Genomic DNA, 12,686 nt, shown 5'->3' with positions numbered 1-12,686 from the left:
TCACCTCCCACTCTCTAATTTCATTTTTTGGTAATCTCTCAGGCTTTATTATCTCTTGAATTGCTCTTTTTTTTTTTTTCCCCATGCTTCTCATGTGACCCAGGTCATCCGGGCTCCATGGCCACCGAGTTCCCTGGAGTAAACCTTTCTTACAAATTATAGATCTTGTGAGAAGCAAATGTAATCGGTGAGAGAGATGGCCATTATTTATTTTACTTACTTACTTATTTATTTATTTATTTATTTATTTTAAAGATTTTATTTATTTTTTAGAGAGCGAGCGAGAGAGAAACAGCATGAGAGGGGAGAGGGTCAGAGGGAGAGGCAGGCTCCCTGCTGAGCCGGGAGCCCGATGTGGGACTCGATCCCAGGACCCTGGGATCATGACCTGAGCCGAAGGTAGACGCTTAACCATCTGAGCCACCCAGGCGCCCCACTTATTTATTTTTTTAACAGCATGGTCCCAGTACTGAATTCAACAGATAGGACTTTGGTGTATGTAAATTTACATACATATGTCTGGCTAGAGAAAATTCTCATTGACAAAAATCCTTGACTTATAAAATAAATTAAGAAAGTGATTGTAATATAGGAGGAGGCACCAGTCTTCATTTAAATGAGAAATCTTACAAAAACGTAGAAGGTATTTCAACCAAAGAAGGGAAAAGGAGAGGTGAAGGGAAGTTTGAACATACCTTACAGTGAGTGGGCTGTGACTGGGGTCATCCCAGCGTTGCCCTGCTCCAGTCTGACACACTTGAAGTTTGGTAAAAAAGAAATACAAGGTATATTTCTCTGTGGTCAAGATACATCCCCTAGGCTTAGCGAAAGGGAAAGCCTCTGTTGCATTAAACTCATAAAACCACAGCTAACTTCTGCCGTTTGGACTGGAATGACTCACCGTGATCCCACATTCAAGGCCTCGAGATATTCCTGCCACTTGACTTCTCTCTTCTCTTATTAAGAGACTTTGTGTTGAAAGTACTAGAAACCAGCTCTGGCTAGCTTAAGTAAAAGGGGCATTAGTTAGCTGGGCTCTGGAATATTTTATTCGTATCAGGAATTCCTTGGTAGCAAGCCAGAACTTGTGGACCTGTTCATTCTTCAAAATGCTCCCATAGTTGTGACTCCTCCACCAATTTCCTGTCTCTCACTGTCTCTGTTTCAGTCCTTTTTACCTCAAATGGGAATCTGGTCCAGTTTGGGTTAGGCATTGGTCACCAGGGCTGTGCTCTGTCTCTCTTTCTCTCAAATAAATAAATAGAAATCTTAAAAGAAAAACAAAACACTCAGATCACTTTAAGATTGTGATATTGGTAAAAATGCAAGAGTTATGCCAGTCTGGGGACTCTGCATTACTTATTTCAGGAAAAGGGAGATAGAGGAGGGGCCCTGACATGTGGTTAGGGGTAGAGGCACCTGGGCCTATCTAGCACTTCACCTGTGTCAGTACCCTCTGCTGGATACTGAGTGGCTCCTGCCATCCTGCGGCGCACCTCACAGCTGTGGTGTGACCCTGGGAAATGGGAGTGCTCCATTTAGATTCCTCATTTCTAACTTACAGTAAAACTGCAGGTACAGTAAGATCTGGGGTCATGCCACAAGGACTAAGACAGAAGCCAGGTAGTAAAGGGGAAGGGAAGAGAAAAATTATATACAAATTTCTTTTGACTAAAGAGAAAGCCATAACAATTCAATGTAAACCTGAGCCCTGACTTTCCTAGCAGCTAGAAAAGAAGTGAAAACATTGTCTGGTAACAGTCAACATTCCAGTTCATGAAAAGACGAAAATATTTGCTGAACTTAAGATCCTGTCTTTGAGTTTGGGAACCCTTTTGGTCTTAGTTTCCTAGTTAAATTATATTTTCCTTATCCTGGATATTTTTATTATTATTTATTTTTTTAAACATTTTTAGAAAGATTTATTTATTTGGTAGAAAGAGAGAGAGGATAGGGACAGAGGGAGAGGAAGAGAGAATCCTTGAGCAGAGTCCCCGCTGAGCGCAGAGCCCACCTGGGAGCTGGATCCCAGGACCCTGAGCTCTTGACCTGAGCCGAAATCAAGAGCTGGCCACTCAACTGACTCCAGGCTCCCCCTGGATAGTTTTAATGCATCTTTTGTGATTTTGGTGCAGGTTTTCTGAAACACTTTTGGGAACAAACTGGAGTACAAATATGCTGAAATAACAAAATGAAAAACAAAGAAATGAAGAAGTTAGAAGATAATGTCATTATCACTATTGCCAAAATCAAATGAATTTCCTGTGGAGGAAAACATGGCTAAGTTAGTAAAATAGCTTCTTTCTTTCTTTCTTTCTTTCTTTTTAATTTTTATTATTTTATTTTATTTTTTTTTTATTTTTATTTTTTTAAAGATTTTATTTATTTATTTGACAGAGAGAGAGATAGCGAGAGTAGGAACACAAGCAGGAGGAGTGGGAGAGGGAGAAGCAGGCTTCCCGCCGAGCAGGGAGCCCGATGTGGGACTCGATCTCAGGACCCTGGGATCATGACCTGAGCTGAAGGCAGACGCTTAACGACTGAGCCACCCAGGCGCCCCTAAAATAGCTTCTTTTGTGGTTGCATTCCTACACCTGATCTTAGCCAAAAGGCCGAGAAGCGATCCGTGGTTGCATTCCTACTAAACTTACATGTATAGAGTTGAAGAAAATGTAGCTGTTACTTTTCATACAGTTTGGAGTATTCATAAGCAAAGTATGAGCATGAATGAATCACCTTTGTGCTCTTGAAGAATAAGGCCCCCCGTGGTTTGTTGGTATAGAAGGAATGTTAATCAGTTAATGTTAATTTAGCCAACAGGAATGCGGAAATGTCATAAGACTTACTCAGAAATCATGGGGCGCCTGGCTGGCTCAGTCTGTGGAGCATGGGAACTCTTGATCTTGGGGTTGTGAGTTCCAGCCCCGTGGTGGATGTAGAGATTACTTAAAAATAAAATTTTTAGAAAATAAAAAGACTTACTCAAAATCACAACATTTTCCAAACATTCTCTACTTTAAATCTAAAGTTTTAATTTCTTAGCTAAAAGTTTCCGTTATTTGATGAGGGCAGGCAGAGGGAGAAGCAGGCTCCCCGATGAGCAAGGAGCTCCATGTGGGGCTCAATCCCAGGACTCTGGGATCATGACCTGAGCCGAAGGCAGACACTTAACCAACTGAGCAACCCAGGTGTTACCCCAGTTTTTATTCTCATTTGGAAGTTTTGTTTGGAAATGAAACTATAAAAGGAAAAATAAAATTTAGTAGCTGTTTAATTCCTTCAGGAACTTTACAGAGTCCAGGTTTTTGGTCTGTTTGGCCATAGTAGAATTTATGAAAATCTAAAACATTAATGATGCCTGAAAGGCAGACTTCCACCCAGAGATGAACGCATTGCCTGGTCTGATAGCAGAATTATGGAAACAGGAAACCTCAGCATTTTGCAGATCATTGAGATACCATTTTTGTATGAGTTCACAATATTTCGTGAATAATGTTTAGATGGACTCCATATAAACCCAATTCGTATTAGAACTGAAATACTTTTTTTCTGTACAGAAAACTTGTAGCTAAGCCGTAAACGAAAGCATATTTAAATGTTTATAGTGGGCAACAGAAAGCACTGAAAAAATCTAGTATCAGTAGTGCTTCCTGTCCTTTTTTATAGTACTAAAAAATATGAAGCAAAAGGAATTTTGATTTTCTATACAGAAGATCTGCTCTTATAGCCTATGTTTTTTCTCTGCTATTACAGACCAGCATAGCATCTTCCACTGTCAAATTGAGTTAGCTGTGGTACAGATCATGGAGGGCTCTAAAGCTATTTTTCTATTAGAAGTAAGGCATTTAAAAATATATAAATAAATGATTATGGTGTACACCGATGATGCTTTCAGTTTGCCCTTTTGCATGAGTTCTGTTTTTAGGGTGGCATTATCCGGAGTGAATGGGAGAAAATGATCCAGAAAATCAAGACTGTTTTCACATTCACCAGTGAAAGCTTCATTTTCCCTAATGAAGTGAGTCAGTACTCCAGAATGAGAAATTCTAATATGTAGATAAGAGAATCCCAGGATGCATTTTAAAATGGGGTCATTTAAGAAAGTGAAAAGTGCAACAAATTTGCATGCAAGTGTCTTTGGACTCTTTCAGGTGTTGGAGGTGAGTGATGAGTGGCTGATGCATGAGCTGTAGCTAACCCCTTGTGTAGTGTATTTTAGAGTCCAGTAAAAAGAAAGAGGAAAGTGTTTTCTGATAGTGTTTCCTAGTAAGAGATGATAATACATTTTTTTACATGGAAAGTAATTTAGCAAGGACTCTAAATTACTTTGTGTGTGCACATGGGCGCGTGTGAGAGTGTGTGTTCTGCTTTGTTTTCCTCCTATGACTATCCTTCTCCTAAACCACAGGAATAGGCCGTATCTCTCACAGTGGCCAGTTGAATCGTGGTTGCCTGGACACACATTTTAAATTTGACTGTCCAAAAGTATGCATGCACCGAGTATGAAGTTTTTATTGATAAGAGGTTACATTTTAGGTTATATTTCACATCTGATTGGGAGATTGGTTGACTTTTATAGTTAAAAACATCATCTACCTCCAAATAAGAGGGGAATTTTTTTTTAACACTCTCTAAAATGTTTCTGACTTAACTCAGTGTGCTGTGTTCTTTGTCCATGAACAAGAATTCTTCCTATACCAACCTTTCAGAGTGGGAACCAAAGCGATGTTCAAATAGTTAAACATTTTCTCAGGAAGTGCAGTAGGATCTCAAAAATAAAGGCAATGTATGGACAACTACTAGAATAAATAGAGCCAAAGATTGATTTTGAAAGGACAGATCAGAGAATCTCCCAGGACAGGGAGGAATAAACAGACTAAAAGATGTAGAGGTTAACATCTCGGAAGATCAACACCCCTCTCTTAAGATTTCCAGAAGCAGATAATAGTCAAAACAGAGGGGAGGAGATAATCAATGACATATCATTGAAGAATTCTTCAGAGCTGAAAAAGCACACCGGTCTTCAGATTGAAAGGATTCACCATGTTTTGAGTCAGATGAAAAAATCTAATACTCAGTTATTACTACCCTGAGAGCTTCATAGAATAAAAAGTATGTATACCTACATACTTCTACGGAGAAAAAAACTGTAAGTTAAAAAAAAGTACAAGAACTAGACTAAAATCACATTTCCCATAAGTCTCGTTGGATTCTAGAAGATAACGAAGTGATACTTGCAGAGTTCTCAGGGAAAATAATAATTTGAGCCAAAATTCTATGTAGCCAAGCTATTTGTTAGTTAAGAAGGTAACAATAAAGGGGGTACCTGGGTGGCCCAGATGGTTAAGCATCTGCTTTTGGCTCAGGTCAGGATCCCAGGGTCCTGGGGTCAGGCTCCCTGCTTAGCAGGGAGCCTGCTTCTCCCTCTGCCCCTCCCCTTGCTTGTGCTCTCTGTCTGTCTCTCTCTCAAATGAATAAATAAAATCTTAAAAAAAAAAGAAGGTAACAATAAAAATATATTCAAGGGGCACCTGGGTGGCTCAGTCTGTTAAGCATTCAACTCTTGGTTTCCATTCAGGTCATGATCTCAGGGTCCTGAGATCGAGTCCCGCGTCAGGCTCTGTGCTCAGCAGAGTGTCTGCTTGTCCCTCTCCATCTGCTCCTTCCCACCCTCAAACAAATTCAAATAAAATCTTTAAAACATATATATATTCAGATATGCAGAGATATAAGCTATGTATTATCCAAACTTCTATATGAAGAAATACGTCTGGGGAGTTACTTCAACGACATGATAAAGGAATCCAAGAAAGCATATTACTTTAGATGTAAGAAGGAGATGTATTTAGGGGGGCCTGGGGGGCTCAGTGAAGCATTTGCCTTCAGCTCAGGGCATGATCTCGGGGTCCTGGGATCGAGCCCCGCATCTGGCTCCCTGTTCAGCGGGGAGTCTGCTTGTCCTTCTCCCTCTGCCCCTCCCCCTGCTCTCTTGCTTGCTCTCTCCCAAATAAATAAATAAATAATTTTTGTTTGCTTTTTTTAAAAAAGATTTTGTTTACTTATTTGAGAGAGAGAGAGAGAGACAGGGACAGCAACAGAGATAGAACAAACAGGGAAGAGAGGGAGAAGCAGGCTCTATTCCAGGGGATCATGACCTGGGCTGAAGGCAGATGCTTAACTGACTGAGCCAGCCAGGTGTCCCTAAATAAAATCTTAAAAAAAAAAAAAAAAAAAAGGATTTATAGGTGAAGTGAAGCAAAGGAACAACAACAAAAAATGGAATTCATGCGACCCTGATTCTTGGGACATTTTCCTTTAAACAGGAAAGACTCAGTGGCATAGGGTTGCATTTCTTCCCCTATGGGTCTATCCACAATACTTGGGTTCATGATTAATAATATTTGTAAGTGCTATCTATTGGTTTTTGGTCTCCTAAAATCAACTACTGAGAAAGTACAGAGGATTGAATTCTAGTTACAGAAAAGAGCTTAACTTAAAAAAAATTTTTTTTGAGAGAAGAGAGTACACAGGAGCGGGTGGGAGGGGCAGAGGGAGAGAGAATCTTAAGCAGGCTCCATGCCCTGCACAGAGTGGGACCCAGGGTTCCATCTGTCGGCCCTGAGATCATGACCTGAGCTGAAATCAAGAGTTGGATATTTAACTGACTAAGCCACCCAGGCGCCCCAAGAGTTTAATGGTTTATAAATAAACCCTGACAATTTAAAATAATACTATAGGGGCGCCTGGGTGGCTCAGTTGGTTAAGCGACTGCCTTCGGCTCGGGTCGTGATCCCGGGGTCCTGGGATCGAGCCCCACATCGGGCTCCCTGCTCGGCGGGAAGCCTGCTTCTCCCTCTCCCACTCCCCCTGCTTGTGTTCCCTCTCATGCTGTCTCTCTCTCTCTCTGTCAATTAAATAAATAAATAAAATCTTTAAAAAAAATAATAAAATAAAATAATACTATAACAAAAATCCAAAAATACAGGATAACCGTATTATCTTTTATTTTTTAAAAAATTTTTGTTGTTGCTTAAATATTGTATTTTATTTTTACTATTTTAATTCCAGTTAGTGAACATATAGGGTTGTATTAATTTCAGGTGTACAATATAGTGATTCCACACTTTTTTTTTTAAAGATTTTATTTATTTATGTGACAGAGAGAGACATAGCGAGAGAGGGAACACAAGCAGGGGGAGTGGGAGAGGAAGAAGCAGGCTTCCTGCGGAGTAGAGAGCCCGATGCGGGGCTCAATCCCAGGACCCTGGGATCATGACCTGAGCTGAAGGCAGACGCTTAACGACTGAGCCACCTGGGCGCCCCAGTGATTCCACACTTCTATACATCACCTGCTGCTCATCATGACAAGTGCATTCCTTAATGCCCATCACCTGTTTCCCCCATTCCCCCCCCGCCCCGCCCCACCTCCCCTCTGGGGACCAGCAGTGTGTTCTCTAGAATTCAGAATCTGTTTCTTGGTTTGCCTCTCTCTTTTCTTTAAAAGTATAATAGTAACCATAAGAAGAACGGAAAAATTTACATTTTAGAAATTTTTTTTTTCCTTCAGAGTGGTTTTGGAGAAAGGAAAATTTTCATTTTATACTTAAAAAAAACCCAATATGCATATATTACTTGCCTAGTTTCGTATTACTTTCCTAGCTTAAAAAATTTAAAGGACACTTTCGGGGCACCTGGGTGGCTCAGTCGGTTAAGAGGTTGCCTTCGGCTCAGGTCATGATCCCAGGGTCCTGGGATCGAGCCCCGCATTGGGCTCCCTGCTCCATGGGAAGACTGCTTCTCCCTCTCCCACTCTGCCTGCTTGTGTTCCCTCTCTCGCTGTGTCTCTCTCTGTCAAATAAATAAATAAAATCTTAAAAAAAAAAAAACGTTTATGTTTATAAAAATTCATGTGAGAAAAAGTCTAGAAGGCTACGTAGCTACTCTCACTTCTTTTTCCAGTTCTGTACATATATAATGGTTTACAGGGGCTTTCTATCACTTTTGCAGCTATAACACTCAGTAAAGATATTTTGAAAAACGAGATTGTTTGAAGCCCCAAGAAGGGAATGATGTGTCCAAGATCAGCCCGGAAGCAAGTAGCAGAATTGGAACTATAATCCTCTTAGTAGTAGTGTTGCCAGGTTCTGGGAAAGTAGCCTCCTCTCCTCATTTCTACCAGCTCTCTGAAGCCATCCCTAGTAATCATCATACCTACAACAAGGATAGTGACTTGTTTCTGTATTATAGTTTATGTAAAGTATGCATAGAAGTATCTTCGGGAAAAAATGTATATTCCTGACATTTTGATGGGAGGTTGGGATGATCAAGAAAGCCTCAGTAAAGGAGGGTGCAATTGAGAAAAGCCTTGAACAATGGGGCATAGTTTTTGACAGACCAAGATGGGGGCGGAGCTGTGGCCAGAGTCATCTAGGTAGCTCAAGGGCACCCAAAAGAACCCGGGTGACCAATGCAGCCTTTTCTATCACTATTCATGTTTCTATCACAGAATTAATTCATGCATAGGGGAATGATACTGAATGTACCCGTCTCTCTGGTTTACAGGTGATTTTTCTTGGCATGTTAATCGTTCTTGTCACCAAGCGTAGCAGCTGATCTCAAAGCACAGTAACCATCAATAGTAACCTACAATCACGACTCAGTCGTGAACCTCGGGCCCCTTCACCTTCTCTTCTCCTTCGTTTGATTTGGCCACAGTTGCATGTAGTCTTTTTACATTTCTATAACATAGACACCTTTCTTACAGCCTTCTTTCAAGCTACCTTCCCCTTTACTTTAAAAGTTTGGTTATGTATTTACTGTTTTATTTCTTTATTAAGAATTTAAAGTGTCTTTTTTAAATGGTTCTAGGTTTTGTTTTTTTTTTTAATTAGGATTTCTTTAGGGCTCTGGTTACAATATTGCACGGTTTTTGAGTGTTCTGCCTTATAATCCCTCATAGTGTAAGATTTTACAGACCATGAGATATTTCAGGAATGTATATACCCAAGTATCATACACCTCTAGTTTAGCTTATAGAGCAGGGCTATCCAATAGAACTTTCTGTGATGGAAATGCTTTACGTCTTGCTTCTAATATTGTGGCCACTAGCCACTGTGGCTGTTTAATTTTAAGTTCACTAAATTAAATACCAAATTCAGTTCCTCACTTGCACAGGCCACACTTCCAAGTACTCAGTGGGTGAAAAGTGTGCATAAAAGTACCTTGGGGAAAAAGTGTGAGCTGAGCTGGTGCCTCAGGGCTCCTGGGCTGGGCAGCGCACCTAGAGAGCGGTTGGATTTGTGTACCCCCTATAATGACCAAGCAGTCTTTTCTCAGCATTCTCTGTTGAGAGGTTAGGCATTTGCTCCAGAGGGGAAATTCACGCAGAGGTTCTAGGACAGTGTCAGGAATTTGGAACCTTGGAGAGAGACTCTGCCTTGAGCCTGATGAGTGGGCTCTCTGTGAATATATATTTCCCCCAGAGCCTTACTGTTGCCCAGCTGAGGACCACAGCTGCACTTAATTAACCTATACAGTTATGTATGGTTATGTATCCCTAACCAGATGATAAATAACTTGAGAGCAGGGATTGTATTTTATAATTCTGCATCTTCCTCTGTGAATAACACTTCAGTAACATATAAAGGAAGGGCATCATTATCTGGCTGGAAGAAAAAGTGTTATTCCTATTCCAGCAGAAATTGAGAACAATTCTTTACTTTCAGTGAACTGGAAGGGATTACACATAGGATGATAAGAACAGAAACTAGTGGTAGCGCTATGATATTTCCAATTATACTAGATAAAACAGTGTTAGGTCTTGTTTTCTGTGGTTGTACACTTTCTACCTCAGCCTTGCACTTAAGAGCAGATCTGTTAATGAGATGTAGGAGTTTTGTTTTTTCTTCCCCCCGAAGTTGGTAGTTCACAAGACCTATTTTGAGAACTGGGAGAGTAGGAGCCTAATGCAAAGAAAAATATAAACCTCTGTTGCAAGATCAGATTTATAAGGATTATTTTTTTAAGATATTATTTATTTGAGAGAGAGCAGAGAGATCACACAGGGAGAGGAAGACTAGCCACTGAGCAAGGAGCCCAATGCAGGGCTCGACCCCAGGACCCGGGGATCATGACCTGAACCAAAGGCAGTTGCTTAACTGACTGAGCCACCCAGGTGCCCACAAAATCAGATTTAATGTCATGTTTCACTTTGAAGTACTCTTGCATCTCTGTATGTCCGCCATAGCTAATATCCTGATTTCCTCCCTTCGTATGGGTTTTCGTCTCTTTCTTTACTTTGCATGTGCTTAAATAGACACACAATGTAAACATAATTCAAAGTCCAAATTGTGTTGTTACAGAGGTTTCGTGACCAAGTTTTAACTGATTTGTAGAATTCCATATTTTTACATTAACATGTACAACGAAGCATAGTTCACTAAGTCAGCGATTTAGCATTTATTGTCTTGGCGGTTAAATGCAATATTCTGTTCTGTGAGATATTTTAAGGTACTAAAATTTAAAGCACAGAGTGGTCTGCGAGGCCAGTAAGTGTCCCAGTGTGACTTGAAAGAGTGCTTTCTCTGTATAGTGTGTTCTTTTAAGGTAGCCGACTTGGCATTCTCAGCTCTCGTTGTAATTCACGCTGCATGCTGCGCTACTGTAGAACTAATGAAAATGCTGGCACTATAAGGCTTTATTTGACTGTTGAGAATTCTCAGTGGTTACAGTATTATGTAGTGCCTAATTCTCCTGGTGTTGCATTTTTTTTTTTAATAGTGATTTTTATTTTCAGTCCAGTGATCCATTTTGTTCATTAACCCCCTAACCACTGGGTAAGCGTCTTGTCACAAAAGACCTTCTGGAGGAAGAGGCCTGCATTGGATTTATTATAAATGTAAATGTCCTAATCATTTCTAAATCTCAAATACATATTCTCATTGGAATGAAAAACTGGCTTTTAAGTCAAACTATGAGACGATCAAAGCGCTAGAGTATGAGAGCAAATACTGTATTTTTCCTATAGTATGCTCGCATGTAATACAACTGTTGCCATAGCAGAATTAGGTGAAATTTCATAAAATCTGCTCATGGCTCCCCACAAAATGTTTTAATGTCACTCTGTCCCGTTTCATTTGATTTCGCATCCTTAACACAACATTAACACTGAGTGGACCCTTCATTTTGAAAAATTGATTTGCTGTGGGAAGTTGACTGGTATTGGATCCTGTGTGTGATCTGTACCGATTTGTACCCAAAATAGTAATTGTCACTCGTGCCATGTCTTTGTGTGTCACGTGCCATATCTGATGAACAACAGGCGCCCCAGATGACTAAGGCCATTTTGAAATGTAAGGGATATTATCTCTAGGATATTATGAAATGTGTTATAATCTCATTTTGATATTTTCCCTTGCAATTTAAAGCAGTGCTTTCTTTTTTGTGTATATAAACGTGAGTGTGGGTATGCATGCGTTTTGTTAACTACACAAAGCCAGTTATTAATGTGGAGTTTGGAATTATTATGTCGATGCTTGTTTGAGTCTTTAAAAATATTACAGCTGCGGGGGTGCCTGGGTGGCTCAGTCGTTAAGCGTCTGCCTTCGGCTCAGGTCATGATCCCAGGGTCCTGGGATCGAGCCCCGCATCAGGCTCCCTGCTCCGTGGGAAGCCTGCTTCTCCCTCTGACCCTCCCCCTGCTTGTGTTCCCTCTCTCACTGTCTCTCTCTCTCTGTCAAATAAATAAATAAAAATCTTAAAAAAAAATCACACCTGCGTTTTGTTTATGGTGTTCCCTGTAATAGGAATATCTATTTATTACTTTATTAAATACATGTATTGCTGATGCTGATGTTATCTGCCCGCGGACTACAGAAGCTGCTTTCTGGACAGCATCTTTATTATACTCTCCACATGTCCACAAGCTGTATCAAAAATGCAGGAAACAGGAGAGAAAACATACCTCTTTGAAAGTGGAATGTCAGCTGGAGTGAGAAGGAGGTAAAAATGATTCATAGTTTGAGGTAGAAAGATTAGAGGGATGAGTGAAGACCAGAATCTGAGTGTATCAGATATGCTTGTCAACAACCCAGTATTCTCACTGAGAATATGGAGTCTATAATTTGAAAAATTCTTTGGAATAAAATGCATTAATTAGAAACTTAACTAAAATATTTAGATGAAAATATGCCACAACTGAAAAATATTTCTCTCTGAATTAGGAAGCTGAGTAACTGAGAAAGGTACCACCATAAGAGAGAAATTTATATACACACATACACATTAGAACTTCACTCTCAGGGCACCTGGGTGGCTCAGTCGGTTAAGCGTCTGCCTTTGGCTCAGGTCATGATCCTGGAGTCCTGGGATGGAACCCTGTGTCTGGCTCCCTGCTCAGTGGGGAGTCTGCTTCTTCCTCTCCCTCTGCCCCTCCTCCCTGCTTGTGTTCATTTTCTCTCTCTCACTCTCTCTCTCTCATACATACATACATACATAAATAAATCTTAAAAAAAAAAACACTTCACTGTCAAATACGGTAGTCACTAGCCACATTTGGCTACTTAAAAAAAAATCAAATTAATAATCAGTTTATTTGGTTGCACTAATCATATTAATAGCCACATGTGACTAGTGACTACCATATTTAATGGTGCAGATATGGAACATCTCTATCATTGCAGAAAATC

At 40.2% G+C, this 12,686-nt stretch overlaps 1 protein-coding gene across 2 annotated transcripts in view; it reads left to right on the top strand.

The window, feature by feature from the left end:
- Nucleotides 1-12,686, top strand: part of SMYD3 (SET and MYND domain containing 3) — a 708,476-nt gene that overhangs the window by 261,455 nt on the left and 434,335 nt on the right. The gene's annotated exons all lie outside the window — the stretch shown is intronic.

The sequence above is a fragment of the Mirounga leonina genome, unplaced genomic scaffold, assembly GCF_011800145.1.
Source record: "Mirounga leonina isolate KUSES-001 unplaced genomic scaffold, KU_Mleo_1.0 Mir_154, whole genome shotgun sequence".
Classification (NCBI taxonomy): domain Eukaryota; kingdom Metazoa; phylum Chordata; class Mammalia; order Carnivora; family Phocidae; genus Mirounga; species Mirounga leonina.
Note: the sequence above shows the minus strand (reverse complement) of the source record. Positions and strands in the feature narration are given on the sequence as shown.